The following is a 23,477-nucleotide window of genomic DNA, read 5'->3' on the forward strand; positions in this document are numbered from 1 at the left end:
ACCTATTTATTAAAAAAAAAATGATTGTGTAGGTTCCGATATAGTGGCGGAAACACTATATGGTTATAGGTACGGTAAATGTTGATCATTTTGGTGCGTAGAAGAAAATGTCCCTTAACCCTACAGGTTAAACTGCTTAATTTGTATGCGATGTAAGCGATGGTTAACATTTTTTACAATGCCAATGTCTACGGGCGTTGGTGACCACTTACCATCAAGTAGCCTATATATACCCATATATAGCCCGTCCGCCTATATAAACTATAAAAAAATATATATTCTTGAAAGCGTCAACCGTTGTATAATCCATTAGTGAATCTGAGATTAGGAACACACTAGCGGCTAGTATACGCCTAGAATAGACACCGTAGCCAAAATCAGTCAGAGGCAAATCGTCATACCTTTTTTGTCTTGTAGTCTACAGTCACGTACATACATTTACACGAATGCATCTACTATACTTGTAAAAATAAAAAGTTTTTGTTACAGATTATTCTACACATTTTCAAGTTTGCATCGGTCCTATCGTATCAGTTTTGATTCGAAAATTGAAATACACCCCTGTAACATCAATTAGAGATGAAAAAGGACAAAGTTGTTTTATTTGTTCGAAATCGAATACGAAAAACAAAACTTTACGTTTTTGTATTTTTGTTGCAGTATTTTAAAAATTTACGTTCTACTACTTGTTTCACATTCAGAAAATTCTCATTTTTTTATGTCATATTATTATAAAATGTAGGTTTTGTATACGATTTATATATTTTTTCTAAAACTGCTTCTAAATGTTTGACTCCAATGTTAAATGTAGAAAGAATAAATTCCCAACTATACAATCTGCAAAAAACAAACTTAACTTTCTAATGTAAGTTCCTAATAAGAAAGCTTATAAATTCGAATTTCAAGCCTTTGCTTAAAATTCAAACTGTTTAACCAAATTTAGTTGAATGCAGTATTATGAACATCTGTCATAGAACTTAAAAGAGTCAAAACAGGAATCGCTGCAGAAGTTAAAAGCGTAAACTTAGTTACAGAGCATATTTACTAAACTTGGCAGGAGATAAAACTGATTTCTGTCACATAACAAGAATCAAAATTATCATGTCACGAAGTCTTAAAAAAGATGGAACACGTGGTATAACTCCTGTTCAATTGTAAAACGTACATGAGACTCTTCAGACTTGCATACGAGTATGATAACGCCGAACAAAAAGACTTCAATTATCCAATTTGCAGCACGCTACGCAGCTCTCGTTAATTTATATAAGTTCGCAACTTGAGCCAACTTAATTAGTGCTATTGACATAAAATTGAAATTTCTGTGACAATGTTTGATAGAAAAATGAATAATATACCATTATAACCCTTTAAAACATAATACTATAATAATGTTTTATTTATAATACCATGTCAAGTATTTCCACAATACGAGCTAAATTTTGTTTAAAAAACATATTTAACGTTATTTTTCTGTTTAGTAATTAAAATGTAAACATGATTTTCATTATATAAATATTCTAGGGCGACGGAAAAGACTCGATCATCAAAAATAATGAGTTGTGACACGTTTGCGTTATTAAGTAAATGATTACAATGTCTATATAAAAATTAAATACACAAATAGTTTTTATTTGCCAGTAGTTATTATCTAAAAATAATTTATCATTTTAACTGTTTTTGTAAAGCAAAACTGTAAAAACATAAATAAATGTTTGTCAATCTTCACTCATACTTGATGTCAATGAAGATTTCAATCCACCTCGGCTCTAAGCAATATCGGGATATTCATTTCCACAATCTAATTAGAAACAAATACATTTAGATAATGGAAAACGCGCTACCACCCATGGTTTAAGGACACGCTTCATTTAAGAAAATCGGCAGATTCTTGTATAAAATGTTCGCGGTCCACTCGGACATCACAGTCTTCTTCCACCTATCTTTCTTTCACTGAATACAAGAAGCCTATAACCACATAAAAATGGCAGGAAAAATCACCTTCTACGCTGTCATCTATGTAGCTATGTTTTTCTTCTGTTTGGATCAAACCATCGCCAGCCCAGCAATTGCTACTGGATGGGATCCTCTGGAAATTTGCATTGAAAATTGCGCCCAATGCAAGAAGATGTTCGGCCCGTGGTTCGAAGGACCTCTCTGTGCTGAATCCTGCATCAAGTTCAAAGGCAAGCTGATCCCTGACTGTGAAGATCTCGCTTCTATCGCCCCTTTCCTGAACAAACTTTAAGAGTAACTGTGATTTAATACTTGGCTTTTGAATATCATTATTTAATCGGAAAATATGCAATAATTTCAAAAATTTAATTTTCATTGTAATTCATACGCATAAAAATGCAATTAAAAAATAAGAAAAATATGATTTTATTAATTAAATAAATATGATGTAACTAAAGGAATTCGAGAATCGCGTAATTGAATACGTTTTCATGTTATTTTTTGTTTTATTCACAAGCATCGTAAATTACAAAGAGTTAAATACGCAAATACAATGAAAATATTTTTGGCCAAACAACACATTATTGGAATGGAATAAAGGATTATAATAAACGCAAAAAATGTTTTCTTTCGTTTTTATATGAAATAAATGGAAAACTATGCATTTTTATAAACAATTTTACAAAAGGAATACTTATAGTTGTGTTTGCGTAATGCTTAACTTCCAGCGGTCATTATGCACCGCAGGACGATAGCTAACATTACCTGCTCGTATGCACCCATGCATTAGTGTCATTGAAAGTGCTATTTCACAACCAACACGAGTACACAAATACGGTGCAACATCACAACTGTGTACACTTTGACTTTTAACATTGACTTCACAAAAATCTACGTAATTATTAGTGAATTAAAAGGCCACAAACTATATTATATTTACAATATATGTATATAGGTGTAAGTACATATAAAGTATTGTTTAAGATGAACATTTATATCTCCGCATTACTAGATTAATGGTAAATATTTTACCGTACAAAACGTCTACGTGAAAACAGAATTAAAAATAATTTATCACAAGAAAAAGTTTTGTTGTTCATACATAGGTAAGTTGAAGAACAATAGATATAAGGAACAGACGTACAATGTACCAGGCGAACGTAAGCACTAGGAGCACGCAATGATCGCTTTAGTCATTGAATGAGGAGATAAACAATGGTACAACAACAGCTATATAGAGATAACATCTTGATCACAGTTTCCATTAGCCGAATGTAGGTACTTTCTGCAATATACGTGTACCTAGAACAATATAACAGACAATAAGAAGCCACTATCGACAGGCGTAATCAACATTATATTAACATGCAAACTAATGGAATAATATAATTTTAATTATTTTATTTCTTCGATCGTTTAAATCTTAAGTAAAAGTTAAAATATTAAGACAAATTTCCTCAATAGTAACACAATTTTATACCTTATTCCTTACATTAACTTATGTTCTCTTTAATTCGGTCAAATAATTATGCTTATTATTTTAATAAAATAATTTATTGTTTAATAAAAAAAATGTTGTGAACATTTATATCGTTTCAAGCTTATATATATAGGTCTACGATCTAAAGGAGATAACAAAACACAATTCAATACAATAACGTGGAAAGTCAGCGCTGTGAAATAGGACATTTTTTCAAATAACGCACATACTCTATGAATGCTTATTCTTAGTAAGTATTGTAAAATAACATTCATTCTGTATCGTAATATATCCACAAAATTAATATTAATTATTTACAGCGACAGACCTTCTGTGCTTTTCTTTAAGAACTAACTTCGCATTTCATGACGTTGTTTTCATGCGTGAATCTTTTAAATGTTTATAATGGTTATATTTAGTATAGCATGTCAATTTCAAACATTTCACGATCGTTTTCTGCGGTGAGTTTGTTCTTACTGAATATCTCCACAGAACTGCCTCGTTGCTAAGTAATTATACATACAAAGAAAAATTAAATTTTAAACAAGTATACTTCATTATATATATGAATAAAAAGATTGTATCACGCAATAAGTGCTTAGGAATTAATGAAACTATTACTATATTCAGCTGAAAAGGTTATATTATTGCGACAAAATTATATTACCCTGGTGAAAAGCCGCTCTGATTATACGAGTATGAATCTCGAAAAAACTAAAGCTAGTAAGTGCGTAACTTACGAAACTTGGAAGCCACAAGCCAAGATCGATTCGTCTTCTTTATATGTTAATAATTTTGGTTTAACAGCACTCGGTAATTTAGATTTTATATGATTGTACTTGTCCATCTCTTATTTATGAGAAAAAACTTTTTCCTTCTCGCGTGAATCATTTCAAGAAACACTCGTGTATTTTATATGTAGTTTTATTTTTTTATTCTGTTGAATCTATTTTATAACTGTCACGATTGGTATACATATAATCTTTGAGAGTTCTTTAAGAGTTTTTTGCAACACCTATATATATGTGTGGCAAGATAACAATAATTATTATTTTAATACATATGCAAAAGGTATTGTAAGAGAATATTTTTACAAAGTTAAAATTAATTAATACAAGTTATCGATTTCCATATAACAGATGAAATTACGAAACTCGTTACATGTATTGATAACCTTGTACATTTTAAACAACGTCCGAATCAGGAATTTTAATACGGACATAATTGTACTGCACTGCAATTATAATAAATACACTACTATCATTTCTTGCGACTTCGTTCTCATAAGAATTGCAATTGAATACTTAAATTATGCTTCGCCATATATAGATTTAAGAGATAGCTTGTAATCTACAAACACTCGAGCAATATTATGTAACATTATTGATTAAAATATTTTCCAGTCATTTTTATCCACAATAATACTTTTATACACTATAATATTACAATTAAAAATGTTTTAGTCCGTAGGCCTTTGTAAATTACTTATTACAAATTATGCTCATACGGAAAACATGGTCTGTATAATATTACCAGGCACACAGTAAAGGTGTAAGGGCACCTGCCTTCATTATCATTTCATTATGTCTATTATGGTGTGCATCTTGAATGATAGATTTCCGACGCCTGCGCAGCATCAGTTTCAATGATGTACCAGAATAACTACATAATGACGTAATATTAAAACAATAAAGGAAGTGCAATTGTTTTAAAATACATAAATTAACAATATATATTGTGTTTATCAAAGGATATAACTTTATCGAGTTTTATATCTGACATGAGTTTTTTTACATTTCGGCATTAGAGTAGTTGCCGTGTAGAATCGTGTTTAGAACTTAGTATCGTTTAGGCAAATTTAGGTTTACAGTAATTTTGTACATGTATGTATGTATGATTCATTGTAAATGTATGTTATTTATACAAATTTGTATTTTTTAAATAAAAAAGAGTAACCACTGAGTTTTTTGCCGATTCTTCTCGATAGAATCCACATTACGAAGCGGTGGAAGCAAAAGTACTTTTAAAAGTCTATATGAATTAAAATATCTTGATTTGATTTGGTCTATTTATCTCTAATTATTACGCTATTATTATTCCGTGATTTTACTTCAAATATCAGATATGAAAAGTTACCACGTAAGTAGCCTTTCAATTAGAATTGTGGAAGTAACACAAAGAACACTGTATATAAATTAATAAAAGCAAGGTTTGTATGATAAATTATTAAATTACAGTCAACTAACCAAAGTAAATTGCTTAGACATTTAATAAAATAGAAACGAGTCGTATTTCATTTGCTTTGCAAATTTAAGTATGTTAGTCCAAGCATATAATTATTATTATACTACCTCGATGTCACATGAAGTAAATATTTTAATCATTGAACATTTGTTTGGCTTTGTGGTCATTGCAAATCGCTTCGGCACTTCCTTGTTAATAGTTCAATCACCACAAAAATATCTTGATAATTTCACAATTGATTTGTAAACCCCTTCAATGTATTTTTACTACATATCTCTTTTCCTTCTCTTATTTGTAACCCCTTACTTTGGGTATAGGGCCTTTGCCATAAAAACTACTCTTTTAATTTAATACCTCCAGGAATACCATTTGACACGGTATTTTTTTGTATATGTGTAAAAATATAAAGTCATCTAAATTAAATGAAATCTTCTTCGACAAAGCAAGGGATTCATAACAAATTGCCTAACCCAAAGAGTTTGTTCAGTAATAATAATGTGGAAATTATTAATCGTCTAAAAATAGTTTAAATCTACTCAATTATATTAACTGATAAGAGTTTTTGAATTTGGAGGGGAATTATCTGTCGTTATAAATAAATTTATAATTGCTTATATTAGGATAACAACTAAATTGGCCCTCAAATGACGGAAGGACAAATTACCTGCCCACAAGATAGTTAATGACTAAATTGTTGCGTTCCATCCAACCCGACAGTAGAGGACGGGATTGTAATGACGTAGATATGTACGAGTATATGATTTGAAGAACAAAATATTATTTAGGTCAAACTATCCTATATTTGTTAATAATGAAAAAAATTAAATTGTACTACTTTAATTAAAACTTACAAGTTAAACATATTCTTTCAGTTTAAAATATATATTTTACCTTAGCCCAATTATATATATATATATATATATATATATATATATATTATTTATATATAATAACACAACATTTTGACCCACGGCGGCGGAACATTTTAAGATTAAGCGGGTGAAGCTGCGCAAAGCAGGAAGTAGTTATTATAAAAATAATATTCAAAGTTATCAAAAGGGCTGATCCTGTCGACGACGCATTATATTATTATTATTTATAAAATAGATTAAATTTTTTTGTTGTACAATTTTTTAAAAGGATTTTTTGGATTTTCAGTCAGCCATTGGAAATTGCTACTGGTGGTAGGGCTTTGTGCAAGCTCGTCTGGGTAGGTACCACCCACTCATCAGATATTCTACCGCAAAACAGTAGTACTTGATATTGATGTGTTCCGGTTTGAAGGGTGAGTGAGCCAGTGTAATTACAGGCACAAGGGACATAAAATCTTAGTTCCCAAGGTTGGTGGCGCATTGGCTATAAGTGATGGTTGACATTTCTTACAATGCCAATGTCTAAGGGCGTTTGGTGACCACTTACCATCAGGTGGCCCATATGCTCGTCCACCTTCCTATTCCATAAAAAAAAAAATTGCAGAATAACTATGCTTGTGCATACCTTCATACAACATACCACCAAAAGGCATGTATTCATGGGACTGACTGTGTAGGACAAAAGTCCCTAAATTAAAAAAGAAAAAAAAAATAAGTTAAAAAATTATAATGTAATAAACATGTATGTGTGTTTTCAGCGAAACAACATTGACTATTTCTAGAAACGTGTATTATATTTTTTTGTGTTTTCTTTAATGCATAAATATATTTTATATGAACTCCCATCGGAGTCCAATTAAAATCAGAATGTAGCAAAATATTTTCTTAATAAACAACTACATTACAAAACGAAAGTTCATAATTCAAGTCTATAATAATGTAGGACACATTACGTTTAGACTGTGCGATGTCTGTCAATCATTTAACCAAGGAACGGTATTTTTATATACAAAGATCTTATTAAGACTTTAACTGCAATAATCGGATATATTGAAATGATTCAAATTACGTAATATAAAAATAACAAAAACCACAATAAGTAGAATATAAAGAAAAGATATGTCATGAATTCACTTAACCTATAAATAATCCTATAGAAGATAAAAGCGTTTCTTCGTCTTATCCCACGTGAGGAGTCAATGTGAGAAATTAAACCACTCAGCCAACTCTTAAACGGTCTGAGAAATTTAAATGAAATGTATTGAATAAACGGCGGAAATGAGGTTCTTTCAGCTTAGCTTATTCCCCACTCTTGACTGACTGATTCAGTCCAAGTATACTTTTTAACCTCACTTCTTTCATTTATTTTTAAGCGCTACAGCCAAGATATAAAGTTTCGAGCAATTCATTTAAACCAGGGAAAATCGATATAAAATTGTGAAAAATTGAAATAAACGTAGTTATTAAAGAATTAATGTTATTGAAGCAATAAAGCGCTGCAATTGAAATCTATGTCATTACTTAATCTAAATAGGCATCTAGCAAAATTTTATTAATTTAAAAACTTCAATAACATATTAACCACAATCGTGATAGTTAAAAAAAATCCCACCTTGATATAAGTTGACATTGACAGTTTCACAATGGGTTACACGTAATTAGGTGACGGTAGGTCGGTGGGTGACTGGTAACAGAATCAAAGTCAAATTTTTTAACAGATAAAAAACCTTCATTTAATAGTATGTTAATAAAGATACACTCACAATTTACATAACAGTGGCCCTAAATAGTTACTCTATTTAGGGCCATTATTTATTACATAATATTAGCAATTTTATTTTGTCTAGGTTGTTTTTTTTTATGACGCTTATACAAAAAATACTTCACCTAAGATTAAGATAACATTCGCATATTTAAATTTAAAATGTGTCTGTTAATTTACATATTATTAGACCGTTGCAGGTGAAGTTTAAATTATAGTTCATAAAGGCTAAATTTAATGTTTTTGCAACTGAGATTTAAATTATTTTCTTAAATAAAATGTAAAAATAAATAAATAATTTCTTAAATAAACTATGGTATGAATTGTGTACAATCAACAAGACTGATTCATCAAATTTATATCACTGATATCTAAATCGTGTATCTACAAGTGTGTCAGACGTTTAATAAGCCATGCAGTAGACGCCGGCCGCGCTGCATACAAACAACCGTCACTTCCAGTTTCACGGATGTAACCATGTAAAACGGCGATCTTTATCAATGTCACGCTAAGGGAATTTAGAGAAAACACCCGAAATGAGATCGTGCAATTTAAATTCACGGAATAATACTGTATCACATAGTATAGGTATGTACTAGTATGTGTGACTGCGGACAAGCGCACTATGACGATTGGTATCGTATTCCATTGGCGTTGTTTACTTTCTTTCCTAACCTTTGATTTCGGAATGCAGAATCGAATTGCTTATAGCGATTTTCTAAAAGAACGAAAGAAGTAATGTGAGTTACAATTTTATGGTTCATAAATATTAAATCGGTGTCCACACACACCAGTGTAATTGGATATTTATTTAAAAAACGCAAATACTATGTGTTTTATTTTTTTATATTCATAAACACACAATAAACATAAACAATATAACAAATATGCGTACAATGTATAAAATTAGTACGTGACTGTTTGTTCATTTCGCGGCTTAATACGAGTTTCATAAAGCAAAAATATTGTCTATTCAAACATTCTATTAAACATTTACACCGTACGTGTCCGTAACAAATATCCAAACTGATCTCACAAATAATTACGTCACTGTAACAAGCATGAAATATTCAGAATCCTCATACATTACAATATATTATACTTCGTCATGTTGAAATGCTAAATTTTCTTTCAATTCAATAGAATAATAGAATTCGCGATTGCATTACACGCATATTTACTTTTTGTAACTTTTATGCAACAATAGTTTTTATTGTAAATTGTTAATATCCGGAACATTCCAATACTGTATTTTGATGCAAATTATCAGTTTTTAAGACATTTTAATAAAATACAAACAATTCTCAACAATTACGGTAATAAATTAAAATGTAAATAATATATATATAATAATATATATATGCTTAATAAAATGTAATAATTCCATATTAAGGATCTTGGATTTGGAAGGAATTTTAGTATAAAATATTACTTTTGTTAAAAATGTAAAAAATAACAGCCTCTTAATTCTTGGGCTACGGCTTTCTCTCCATTAGGAGTTTTGGCTTACTACACAAGTGACAGATTATCATTCGCCACATACAGGTAACGATGTTTTCCTTTACGAGCACGAGATGGACCAAATAAACGAAAACGATCTTAACGATTATTAATCACATGAAAATATTGTTTGCCCGGGTTTGAACGCACGAGCTTCGGTTAGATTCACGTAATTTAACTACTAGGCCATTTTTGTTAAAATTATTTATACATATTTTTAAACTAACTATTCCCAAGGATATATTGTCCATTGCCTTTGGATCTTACTATTATTTTTATGGAGTTTAATATTCTGATATGACTGAATGATTTTATTTCCAAACATCACATCACAATCGAAATTTCAGGATTACAATTTTAATTGTCGTCTGTGTTCTTTTGTTTGCCTTCTTATGTTGTCTTTGAACATTTCTAATATTCATATTAACCGTATCTATAAAGATTACAGTTGGAAATATTTTTGGACCTTGAAGGTAGGTTAAATATTCTCAAGTTAATGGCAATATATTGATTTATATAATACTATGTCAAAATGTATTTAAATATGAGCAAATTACTTAAATATATGCAATGACTATAATATATGTAAGTCTAGGTATATTTTGAAATCCTCAGAGCTATTAGGAGTAAGGCAAATAAATGTGTCACAGGTTTTTTTTTATACAGTGATGAGGAGGCATGCTTTAGATATACATATACATTATTACAAGAGGCACATGAAAAAACAACTATTGAATTGAAGAAAGTATTATATTTCTATATTTGTTCATATTTTATTTGCCCATACATTTCGACAGTTTTATCTGTCGATTTCCTAGTAGACTACAGGTAGACTAAGAAAATTCATGACTTTATGAAACAGGCAAAACAAGAAGTTACGATCGCTATTAACATTCGTATAAAGTATATAATATTAAAAGTTAATGTATGATTAAATAAACTGTAAGAGTATTTCGACATACTACATACACGTGTTGGGCTTTAATATCATTCACTTTGAAGATAACTTTTAGGTATCAGGCCAATTTCATTCTAGAAAAAAAAAATAATATCCTTATCTCCATAATATGAAATTTGACTAGGTAATATGTCTTAATGTAAGAAAGAAAATACATTGTTTCATATTAATCGACGCGATATATAAAATTTTAGTTCCTACGTTTGTAAAACATTTTCTATTAAAATAATAATATGACATCACCAGAAGTCATACAAAGTTTCACGAATGTCATTAAATACAGTTAGATATATTTGTGATATATTAGTGATAGTGAAACGAACATAATATTGTATGTGTTTCAATCAACACACAGAACACGTGATTACAAACGCGACTATCACGTATCGGTTATAAATATCATTCAAATCTGGTTTCGTTGGCGAGATATTTTAAACCCATATTGACAGATACGCCTTCCTATTCCGCAAACGTTTCAAATTACCTTCATTATGTCAGAGCTGACCATATCACCACAATATACAAACATTATCAAAGAACGATTTTCATATAAAAGGAGTAGAAAACTAAAATTCTAAGGATTTTTTTATACTGATTTCATGTTGTGCACCATAAAGTATGGATGAAATTAAAAAAGTAGTCCTCTGTGTAAGAGATAAGAGTTGGAGCATATTCTACCACGCTGATTCTGGCGATACATATGTGCCAAAATTTCAGGTATATATTACACATGCAGGTTTTACAAAATTTTCTTTCATCGCGCAGTAATACGGATTTGAACCCGCAATATTCAGTTTAAGGTCACGTGTTTTATCCACAAGAAGCCGAGAGTCTTGCTTTCATATAAACTATAATTTGAATCTGTGCAATTATATTATGCGATAAAAGTCATATATTTACAGGTAGACGAAACAAAGCATTGAAATAAGCATTCGTTAACTTGATGAAACACATTCTATATCTAATTATAAATAATGAATTAATTAATGTATAAAGAGCATAAAAGAGTCAGTAATGAGCTTCTTGTCGATTCTTCTACGTATAAGTAAAATAAGTGGTTGTAAGCCAAATTCAATAATATGTATTTTAAAGCTTTTAATTTTATAAAATGATGATGGTAATGAACATATTAATGTTCTTGACGATAATTACAACGATTATTTTATTACCTCTTATAGTAGTAAAGATGATTGGCCAAGTTAAATTTTAATAGTCCTGTTGCAAGATATACAGTGCTGTTGACCAGTAGTGTAAACAGTTATTAGCTTTAAGATTATACAATTTACAAAATAACTGATTTTCTTACGGGAAATTTAATATTAAAATGTAAATTAATTACTTCGTGGTACGTAAGACTTTGTACAAACGCTTCTGGGTAGGTAGGTAATCTTCTTATCACCTATTCTACCGCTAAACAACACTTCTTAGTATATTTATGTTCCGGTTTAAAGGTAAGTAAACCAGACAAAAAATAGTTAATATTTTATAACACTATATATATATATATATATATATATATATATATATATATATATATATGATATATATATATATATATATCAATCATAAATTAAAAAAAAAGACTATATTAATAGACAAAAGTAAAAATAAAAGTTTCGGATATTTCCAATAGAATCCAAATTCCGAACCAACCCTTACACAAACCACACCCTATACACAAAGTACTTGTAAAATAATGATTCAAAATTAACTAACGTACCTATAAAAATTGATGGTATAAGGACAACACATAGTTTCTTACTAGTTCTTTTTGGTAGAATCTATATTCCGAGCCGATGGCAGTTTCATATTTAATAAAATAATGTAACATGGCGACTCAAATGTGTTATTTTTATATTAGAGAACGTTTCGATTTAGATATTGACATATTTAATATTTTATATATAAACAACGCAACGCAATAATATATAACATTTTAACGTAATATGAAACGCATTATACAAAGACACATTATGTATAATAATAGTATTATAATAAACCTTTCTACACGTAGCTTACATTGATAAACACGTGCCTAAACTGAGATAGGTATTAATTTATGTGAATTGGCCTTAATCCAATACGTTTGGAGGTTTTGACCTAGAACTACATTTATAAACGGAATAATTCGGGCATTACCTCCGGGATGTAAACAACAATTAATATATATAGTAATAAGACGGAATGTTGCGATAATAGATTAAACATTCTTACATATTTTAATTAGTTTTTATTTAATTATGCTACTACATAACAAATAAACCTTGTCTCCGAAAAAGAAAACACAGTTTCATAGTTTTGTTTTAAATTATTATTTTTTTTTTTAATTTTTCTGTATTTTTACTTACAATATTATATATATATATATATATATATATATATATATATATATATATATATATATATGTATATGTATATTATATATAAATATACTATTATATATAAATTTTAGACTTTTAATAAGTCGATTAGGTAAAGGTTTCAATTTTGTTAAATTATATTTAGTGGGATTGATCATTACTTAACGAGGGTCGCTTTCAAATTTCAAACTCGGTCATACTTATAACCACAAATCAGCTATGTGCTTAATATTTTTCCTGTTAAAATAACATCGTGAGAAATTATACATGAGACGAAACACTATTACATTTATTTCCCAGCGGACCATTCTAGTATATATCTATCAACTATTGCAATCCAACCTGTTAGAGACGAAGTATCTTGATGAGAAGAATTTTTTATCCAACTGTTACCTGTTCCAAATAAATAAATCAAATATACGTACGTACACATAAATCTTTCTAGTACATTGTATACACTCTTGTAATTTTTTTAAATAACCAATAATAAGGTATACGGACAATAAAATTATACAACTACATTTCGATTCTAACATTCTATTTATTTATTTCATGGTTAAAATTTAAACAAATAATGAAGCTTACAATGTTTAATTAATTGGATAGGACATAATCATATCAAGCTACAATTATAATGAATTGATGTGCAATTAAAAGAGAAATATATCATATGATATTTGGCATGCGTGGTTACAGGTGTCAGCGCCCTGTCGACGATGTTCATGTATTGTCACGACCGTAAACAATGTGATATTTTAATAAACCATTTGATTTTAGATTTGGTGTATGCAATACGTATGGTATATATTAGGTCCTTACATATGAAATTGGCGTTTTGTTCAGGAGGAATATAAAGTCATTTTTTTTTTGTAAAATATATTTAATTAATCAAAGTATGCACCGTTGTTATTTATGCACTTTTGCCATCTCATAGGTAGTTCATTGATCTCTTTACTAAAAAAAACATGGGGGTGTGAATCAATAAACTTTGAAGGCGGTTTGGACTGCAGCATCGGTGTTGAATTTTTTTCCTTGTAAGAAGTTGTCCGAATTCCGGAAAAAATGGTAATCTGTTGGAGCACGGTCCGGGGAGTACGATGGATGTCGCAGATATTCATATTGTAGCTCATCTAACTTAATGGTTGTTTGTTGTGTAGTGTGTGGTCTTACGTTGTCGTGAAACATCAGTGGCCTAGAGCGATTGATCAAACTTGGTATAGCGACGCCAAAGAAAAAAATAATGAGGAATAAACAAATGAATGACTGTTTTCAAAACTCAAATGGACCAGCTAAATGAATTTATAAATTTGAATTTGGAATTCTTAACCAAAGAGGAGATATTTCATATCAATGTGGCCAGTACGAGAAAACGCTAATTTCATATGTAAGAACCTAATATATTTTACATTTTGCCAATATGAAATTTGTCAATTAAATTACTATGGGCATAGCACACAATTGAATTGCGTACTGATGCAAAAAAAATATATAAAACACACATTTACCTCAAACTAACTTTCTACCAACCCGCATTGGAGCAGCGTGGTAGAATAAGCTCCAAACCTTCTCCTCAAAAGGGAGAGGAGGCCTTAGCCCAGCAGTGGGACATTAAAAGGCTGTTACTAAGTTTATTTAAAGACTACAGAGAGGAGGAACAGTTTGATGGTAAGCAACAAACTACTTTAAATGAAAGGAGGCCTTTATCCAGCAGCAGGCCATTGAGGAACTGATAGGTACTATAAAATAGTTTTCATTTCAGCATTTCCATATTTTTATATTCTATTATAAAACAAAACACGACATAATAAATAATTGAAATCAATCAGAAATATCAGAACTTCGTATGCATATATATTTTTGATATTTTCGTTACACATTCTAAGCAAACATATTCAAAACATGACGTGTGATCGTTAATGTGAAACAATAGCCATTACAAACACATTGTTGATTTAAATTTGTAATTACCCTCTCTATATTTTCACCCGATAAATAAAATATTTGTATATATATATCTTATTTAATATAACATTGATTACACATGTAACAAGCATTTTAAACATCGATTTAATATTTATTTAATATAAAGTTATTTATACATAAAAAGGAATGTAAATGTTCAATAATATAGCTTCAACCGTAAAGTTTGTTTGTTACATATGTATTTACGCAATAACGTATTTATTGATAAAATAAAACAGAAATTTTAAAAATAAAAATACTGCTTTTTGTAGGAGCTATAAATTTTACAGTTTTATGTGTCACCGTGAAATCGGAGTTTATACGGTCGATAGGCAAGAAATAATACGCTGCATGAATACGATTAGTTTCGATAAACTAGGTTTACGACGGAAGTTAATTACTGAGTTATAAGTCCTCAATGTAATTTCAGTTTGTACAACACATCTTTTGAGTTTTAATAAAGGAAGGACAGATTTGCGAAGATTTATCTACAATCAATCATATCGAGAATTGATTTTAATACTTAGGTACTTTAGTCTTATATACATAGCAGAAGTAGTAGATACGTATCAAAACGTTCTAGTATATTATATATTGGATCAATAATAATAAATAATAATGTCCTCCAGTCCGATTTCGGCCACGGCGGCCAATCTCAAGAGAGATTAGCCAACTACGCAGGAGATATTATAGTGCACAAGTGTGTGCGCAAACACAGGTGCACTCTCTATTCCTTAACTCTCATAATCCGGACGGCAATCCGACACGACCGGAAAGAGTTCCAGACCCAATAACTTTTTAATGGCCCGACCTGGGAATTGAACCCAGGACCTCCGGGTCTGCGGCCTTATATCAAGCCACTAGACCAACGAGGCAGTCAATCAGTCAATATTGGATTACAATTATTACGAACGACTTCAAAAAATGCATTCATTGTTTTTTTTTGATAAAAAAATGTTGATATATTTTGCAACACCTATAATTTAAATAAAAAAGCCGAGATGGCCCAGTGGTAAGAACGCATGAATCTTAACCGATGATCGTGGGTTCAAACCCGGGCAAGCACCACTGAATTTTCATGTGCTTAATTTGTGATTACAATTCATCTCGTGCTTTACGGTGAGGGAAAACATCGTGAGGAAACCTGCATGTGTCTAATTTCACTGAAATTCTGCCACATGTGTATTCCACCAACCGCACTGGAGCAGCGTGGTGGAATAAGCTCCAAACCTTCTCAAAAAGGTGAGAGGAGGCCTTTAGCCCAGCAGTGGGACATTTACAGGCTGTTACGGTACGGTACCTTTAATTTAGGAGACACTTGATTTGTATAACGTCATGTTTAAAGACTCATTGTATTTATTAGTGTACTTCTTGTTGGCTCATTATTTCAAAAAATCTTGTAACGATAATATATTTTTTATAAGTATTGTATGTGATTAAAACGTCTTATTGAAGAACTTAATATCACTTTTGATTTGGCAATTTCGAAGAATTAATTATGTAGCTTAACTTTCGTTAATAAACACGCAAAGGCGATGTGTGACTATAATTATGATGAATAATAGTCGCGTCTAAGCTCCAACGAAAACGATAAAATATTTTAGTGCATTTACGTTATTATTTTATACGTCCTGTTTTATTTTTATAGACACATCTCGTTTAACTGCACCTAACAACCTTTTTGATTATTATATTATTACAATATACTCATGATAGGCTTTTGAATATATATAATACTTGTTTTTTCAGCGGCTTTCATTAACATCGATTCAGTGAAAACAGAGACAGACACAGTTATATTTATAATATTAGTATATACATTATATATAAATGGATGTCGGTATATCTGTTTGAGATTAATAGACATTGAAACCGTTTAACCGATCATAAAAGTTTGCACATATATATATATATATATCTTTTTCACGAAAATATTTTTTTAAAAAACAATTTGTTTTAACTCGCCGCTAGATGTCACTGCACATCAACTTATATACCGTTCAACCGATCGCCATGACAATTTGTATATATGTATAGACAAATTGTATGCCTGGTTTTTATATAAACATATTGAATTTGCATTTAACTTCAGCTAAACTTTTAAATTTTTAATGTTAAAAAATTATACAGTGTTCGTTTTAAAAAATTTCAACATTGTAATCATCTGATCTTTTTTTATTATTTTTAAATAAATTAAACTGTTATCATTGTAAATTGTAAGTTTATTAATTGGTGATTAATTATTATTAAGCTTACATTTTTTATTAAATATTTAATAATAAAATCCAACATTAAATCATTATAAAAATTATTAACATTAAGGAAATTTAAAATTATTTCGTTAAAATTAAACATGAGTCACATAAAAAGGTTGTAAAAATGTATTTATTATCAGGTAAAAACTAACTCTTTTTTTTTCTCGCAGTGGAAACCTTCAGAAAGGTACCCGGGTCCAATGGGGGTGGAACTGGGTTATGTGGGCTTTAAAACAGCACGGATCGGTAAGGCTGCGGGATCGTGTTGATATAACGCATCTCTGGCCTCTCCCGTGGCTCGGCTCTCATCAGGGGGCGAAAAAAAAAAGAAAAAAAAAACTAACTCTTAATTCTACTTGTCTTTCGATAAGAGACTAGCGAAGGTCACGTTACAATCACATCATTTAAACAGACTGTACAAACTTGTTTTTGTTTGTTTAGGTTTTTGTTGAAAGTAATTATGAAAGTTAACAAATTATAAGTGATAAGTTGGATCTACAAATACCAGTCATCATCAGTCTTCGCTTTATAAAAGCCATTTATTTAAAGTCGCCGGTTGTTTGTTTATAAAATTATCTCTTTAGCTAAGAAGCTACTAATGTTAAAATCGAGATGTTGATTTCTTCAACCTAACATATGATAGACGTAATTAATTAAATATATCGGATATTATTTAGCTCTAGTTGAATCAGTGAAAAACTCAAGACTTTATCACATGAAGATCACGTAAGTGCAGAACAGTCTAGGTATGTAGCGTACCACATCACAGCATCCATACTCAATATAGCCGTGTTTCCGTATGAAATTATAAGCACATTGTATATAACAATGTACGATAGTTTATACCATCAGGCCGATTTTGTTCGTTTGCCTAATAAAGTAACGAAAAAAAAGGTCTATTAAGAAAATTGAGACGACAAGTGAGACAAACAAACAAACTCACTTTCTCCGTTCTTAATACAAAGTATATTAATAATGTACAAGTTATTGCGTGTTGATACTCACATTTGCACGCTCGTTGTTAACGCATAGGAAGCGGAACACATACAGCACGCTATTTATACGCTAGGGCTGCCAGTCTAGCGTCCAATAAATGTGCAATCGAATATTAAAAGTTATTGCTATGTAAAAAATCATATTTAATCTACCCTTAGAATCCTTTATCTTTATATTTTGATAAACTTTAATCTACTTTAATAAACAGATACATTATTTTATTAAATTGCATTTATATTATAATATTATATTATTATTATTCAGTTTAAATATTGTCCTCTATTAAGATTTTGTAAATTATAGCCCTAGGTTAAGTGTTTGCTTGCTTTATCAATGGGGGATAAATAGCCCTAGGTTAAGTGTTTGCTTGCTTTATCAATTGGGGATAAATAGCCCTAGGTTAAGTGTTTGCTTGCTTTATCAATTGGGGATAAATAGCCCTAGGTTAAGTGTTTGCTTGCTTTATCAATTGGGGATAAATAGCCCTAGGTTAAGTGTTTGCTTGCTTTATCAATTAGGGATAAATTGACTTGTTTGTCATAGAAATATAAAATGTTTTTACATTTTAATGACTACAATTTAAAGAATGTTACATATGATCAAAATTTAGTATTTCTCCTTTACTTGGCACTTGAACACTGGAACACCGACTTTTAAATATTTTTGAGTAATTTTTAATAATATCAATTTACGGTATATAAATATTTATTTTAGAATGATGTAGATTTGATGTTTGCAATTATTTTAAAAAATGAATACAGGTGTAATTATTTTAATAGCAACTTAATTGGAGTTTGAGTAAAAATAAATAAAATTTTATTTATCCGTTTTTCAAATAATATTTTACGGAAGACACTTATAGCAGGACTATATTGCCGAAACTTTCAAATTTTCTTTTGTAATATAAATATGCTTAAATGTTTGTACGTGGAACTATATCAATGTAAGAGAAAATTGGTCTGGACATTTTCGCTGACAATATCGATTATTTATAGAATAGGAAGGAGGACGAGCATATGGGCCACCTGATGGTAAGTGGTCACCAAACGCCCTTAGACATTGGCATTGTAAGAAATGTCAACCATCGCTTATAGCCAATGCGCCACCAACCTTGAGAACTAAGATTTTATGTCCCTTGTGCCTGTAATTACACTGGCTCACTCACCCTTCAAACCGGAACACAACAATATCAAGTATTGCTGTTTTGCGGTAGAATATCTGATGAGTGGGTGGTACCTACCCAGACGAGCTTGCACAAAGCCCTACCACCAGTACCAGTACCAGTACTATAGTACCAGTATTATAGAAGTAACGATATATAAGTAAGTTTGTATAAGAAAACTGTCGATCTATGAATATACGGTTGTATGCAATTGTCTTATAGGAGCGGTATGAAGAGATCCAATTCTACTAACAAATTGTCACTTTATCGCAATCGAATCGAAGCGTGATCGTTGCCGTTTTTTCCGTTTTTCTATTGTTTAATTTAATTATCGACTATTGCCGTAAAATTTAACAATTACGTTTATTACAGATGATACAAAGTTGGATCGGAATTGAATCGGGAACGTATCGTAATCGTTATAAGTTAGTAGAATTCGGCCGCTGTTGTAGAATACAATTAGCGATTGTAATGTTATTATTCAGTATATAATATAATACTATGCCTTGTAAATGCCAAGGCTGTCTTTTTATCCGTAACTACATTAGATTTACAATATTATTTTATTTAACTTACTACCAAAAAAATTATAATAATGAAAAAAAAAAACATTTTGACACACACTTGTGCCCTATAATACATACTGTAAATGCTCCGTCGAGAATAATTGCTGTGGTCGGATTCGGACAGAAGGACATATCATCATATTATTTTTAATATAAAAAAACTGGGGGCAACTATTAACTCCTCAAAGAAGGAACCTTTGCTATTTAAATTTTATATTATCCTTAGAGCTTAAGTTTTATAATTGCAAAGTAGGTATAGCCTTACAACATGCAACGAAATAGCTCCTACGCTTGGAAAAAAATCTTGATCATGTTTAAATGGGTATACAAGTAAATATACCTCCGAAACGGAGAATTTATAAATTATCTTAAATTATTATTATTTTTAACATTCTCTCTTTTTTCGATGTTCCATGTTAACAAAACGGAGCTCTCGGTCAAGGTTGCACTTAGAGTATGAGTATCTGCAATCTGCATCCATCTACTTGCCATCCACTTATTTCTTACGTCTTGCGTAACTCGGTACATGATGATTGCGCTCGTGATATCTAGTGTATTATTAAACTGAACTTGTATCGCATATCTCTGATATTTTATAACAGGAATGAAACCATAGAGATTTGTGTGTACTTATGTACAATTTTTATTATACTATATTTCGACAGTCACAAAATACATAAAACTCTAACTGAATGTCAGATAGACAGAATGAATGTTAGATAATTAATGGTTTTACTCCAAATTTATTTATTGGTTTTCTTTCTTTCACTATAAATTCTTTAAGAAAAAATACAAATTTTGAATTTTTACATATACCAGACACATCATGTGACGTCAACATTTTTTTAATTATAAATTTTAGATGTAAGAAAATCTAATAGTAAAACATTATACATAGTAACGTATTTATTAAATAAAACTCAAAGAAACCATTAAAACTATTTAATAATTTAAACCACAAACCTTTATGTTTATCAATAAGATACTAATAATTAGCCAATTAGTTTTTTTTATTTTTTGAATGTTAAGTTAGCCTATAATTGATATATATTTTGTTACAATATTTTTATACATGCAATAAGACAATGTTTTTCTAAATATTTCCGTTGGCTTCTGATTTGATTAAAAAAAAAATTAAGATACGTGATAGTTTTTGTAATGTTTTTGAATTAATGAGGTAAACCATAAAAGTTGCCTTACAATGTTCGAAACGAGCCAATTTCAAGTAGAAAACAGTGACAGCGAAGGTACAAGCATTATCGTAGCGCACTCATACGTGTAATCACTAACTTTCGAATGAAACGGTAGAATTATTTGTCTAAGCAATAAACTTGCGATTTGCCGATTCAAATAATTGACGAACATAAAATGTTCAGGTAGTGTTTCTATGTGTTATGGTATTATACATTTTAATAAAAATTCCAATTGATATATTTTCAAAATTTACTCCAATTCAAGGTGTGATGTATTGAAGTTGTTTGCAAATTTGAGAAGGTTTTTTACTTTAATTATTAGTATGCATAATCATATATTAATTTATAGGTCAATAGCGCAATAGTTTACGTATCGCCTAGTGATGTACCCGCATTGGAGCAGCGTGGTGGAATAAGCTCCAAAACTTCTCCTCAAAAAGGAAGAGGAGGCCTTAGCTCAGCAGTGGGACATTTACAGGCTGTTACTGTTACTAGTGATTTAAAAGTCGCAGGTTCGGTCATGACCCATGGGCTATTATCGTCCCCATTCCTAACACAAACTAACGCTTAATTGTAGGGGTGAATGCGAATATTAATTCCTTAAAACGGGAATTACTAGTATTGAAAGTATACTATAAACACATTTTAAATATGTTTTTATTATTTTATTTATTTTTATTTTTATTTTATTTGGGAAACATTACAATACTATATTAAATTAATATAGACATTCTCAAAATTAATCGTACCAAGTACAAACTATCGCTCTTAGAACTATTACTTTGACAAAGTACGTGATGGTGATGTACGCAACAATGATCATTGTTTTTTATTTAAACTATCGATTGCCGTCTCATGAAATTATTTTTATAGATTTTTCTTATACAATAATATTAAATATATAATTTGTCTTTGAAAGTGAAGAACTTTCTATAACAAATTACGTTTTTTATTATATTTTATAAAGCTTAACTTCGTTGTGACTAATGTACCTATTGAAATTACAATTTAATTGAAATTGGCCCGTGAGATTGGTAATTAAGACGATTAGCAGAATACCGTGTAATTATATGTAATGTCAATAGTTAATTTATAATGACGATAATGATGTCTGCCTGACCGATTTTGGCCACGGTGGCCATTCTCAAGAGAGACCAGCCGACTGCCCGGGTTATATTATAGTGCACAAGTGTATACGCAAACCCAAGCGCACTCTCATAATCCGATGGAACGGCAAATCCGTCAAGACCGGAAAGAGTTCAGGTGAAGGACCAACAGCTTTACGTGCTTTCCGAGGCACTGGAGTGTACACACTTCTAACTTCCAGGCGCCGCTGAGAACTTTTTGACAGAAAATCCCAATAACTTTTTATCGACTCGACTTGGGGTTTGAACCTCTTGCCTCGGGATCTGCAGCCTTATATGGCCTTATATGACCTTATATGAGGTAGTCAAGGAATTGATAATATCATACAGCGATCAGTAGGCCCTGCACAAACAATAATTAGGGCTTATAAGGGACGTGTAGAGTCTTCGAAGTTTGTTATCATTATAAAAATAAATTAACATACTAAAATAATAAAAAATACGTAACATTGTCACTTTGTTTTAATTATTTACAATTCACAATACACATCCATAGCTTACGCGGACTGAGATTATATAACTAAGGAATGTATTAATAATGTCCTCCAGACCGATTTCGGACACGGCGGCCAATCTCAAGAGAGATTAGCCAACTACGCAGGAGATATTATAGTGCACAAGTGTGTGCGCAAACACAGGTGCACTCTCTATTCCCTAACTCTCATAAACCGATGGGACGGCAATCCGACACGACCGGAAAGAGTTCAGGCGCAGGACTAACGGCTTTACGTGCTTTCCGAGGCACAGGAGTGTACACACTTCCAACTTTCAGACTCCGGGCTGCTACTGAGAATTTTCTGACAGAAAAACCCAATAACTTTTTATTGGCCCGACCTGGGAATTGAACCCAGGACCTCCGGGTCTGCGGCCTTATATCAAGCCACTAGACCAACGAGTCAGTTTAAGGAATGTAATTGAATATATATATATATATTTATAATGGGAAAGAGTATATATTTTCTTTGCTGTGTATAGCACGGTTACTTAACCGGGATCGTATCGTGAGATCGACCTACAAATCACATGAACGCTATTGTCGCCTTGTCGTCTCACTGCTAATGAGAATGTG

General features: G+C 30.6%; 1 protein-coding gene across 2 annotated transcripts in view; it reads right to left on the minus strand.

The window, feature by feature from the left end:
* The window catches only part of LOC126770534 (extracellular serine/threonine protein CG31145), a 74,420-nt gene that overhangs the window by 26,437 nt on the left and 24,506 nt on the right, over positions 1-23,477 (minus strand). The window lies entirely within an intron of this gene.

This window comes from Nymphalis io, chromosome 9, assembly GCF_905147045.1.
Source record: "Nymphalis io chromosome 9, ilAglIoxx1.1, whole genome shotgun sequence".
Lineage (NCBI taxonomy): Eukaryota > Metazoa > Arthropoda > Insecta > Lepidoptera > Nymphalidae > Nymphalis > Nymphalis io.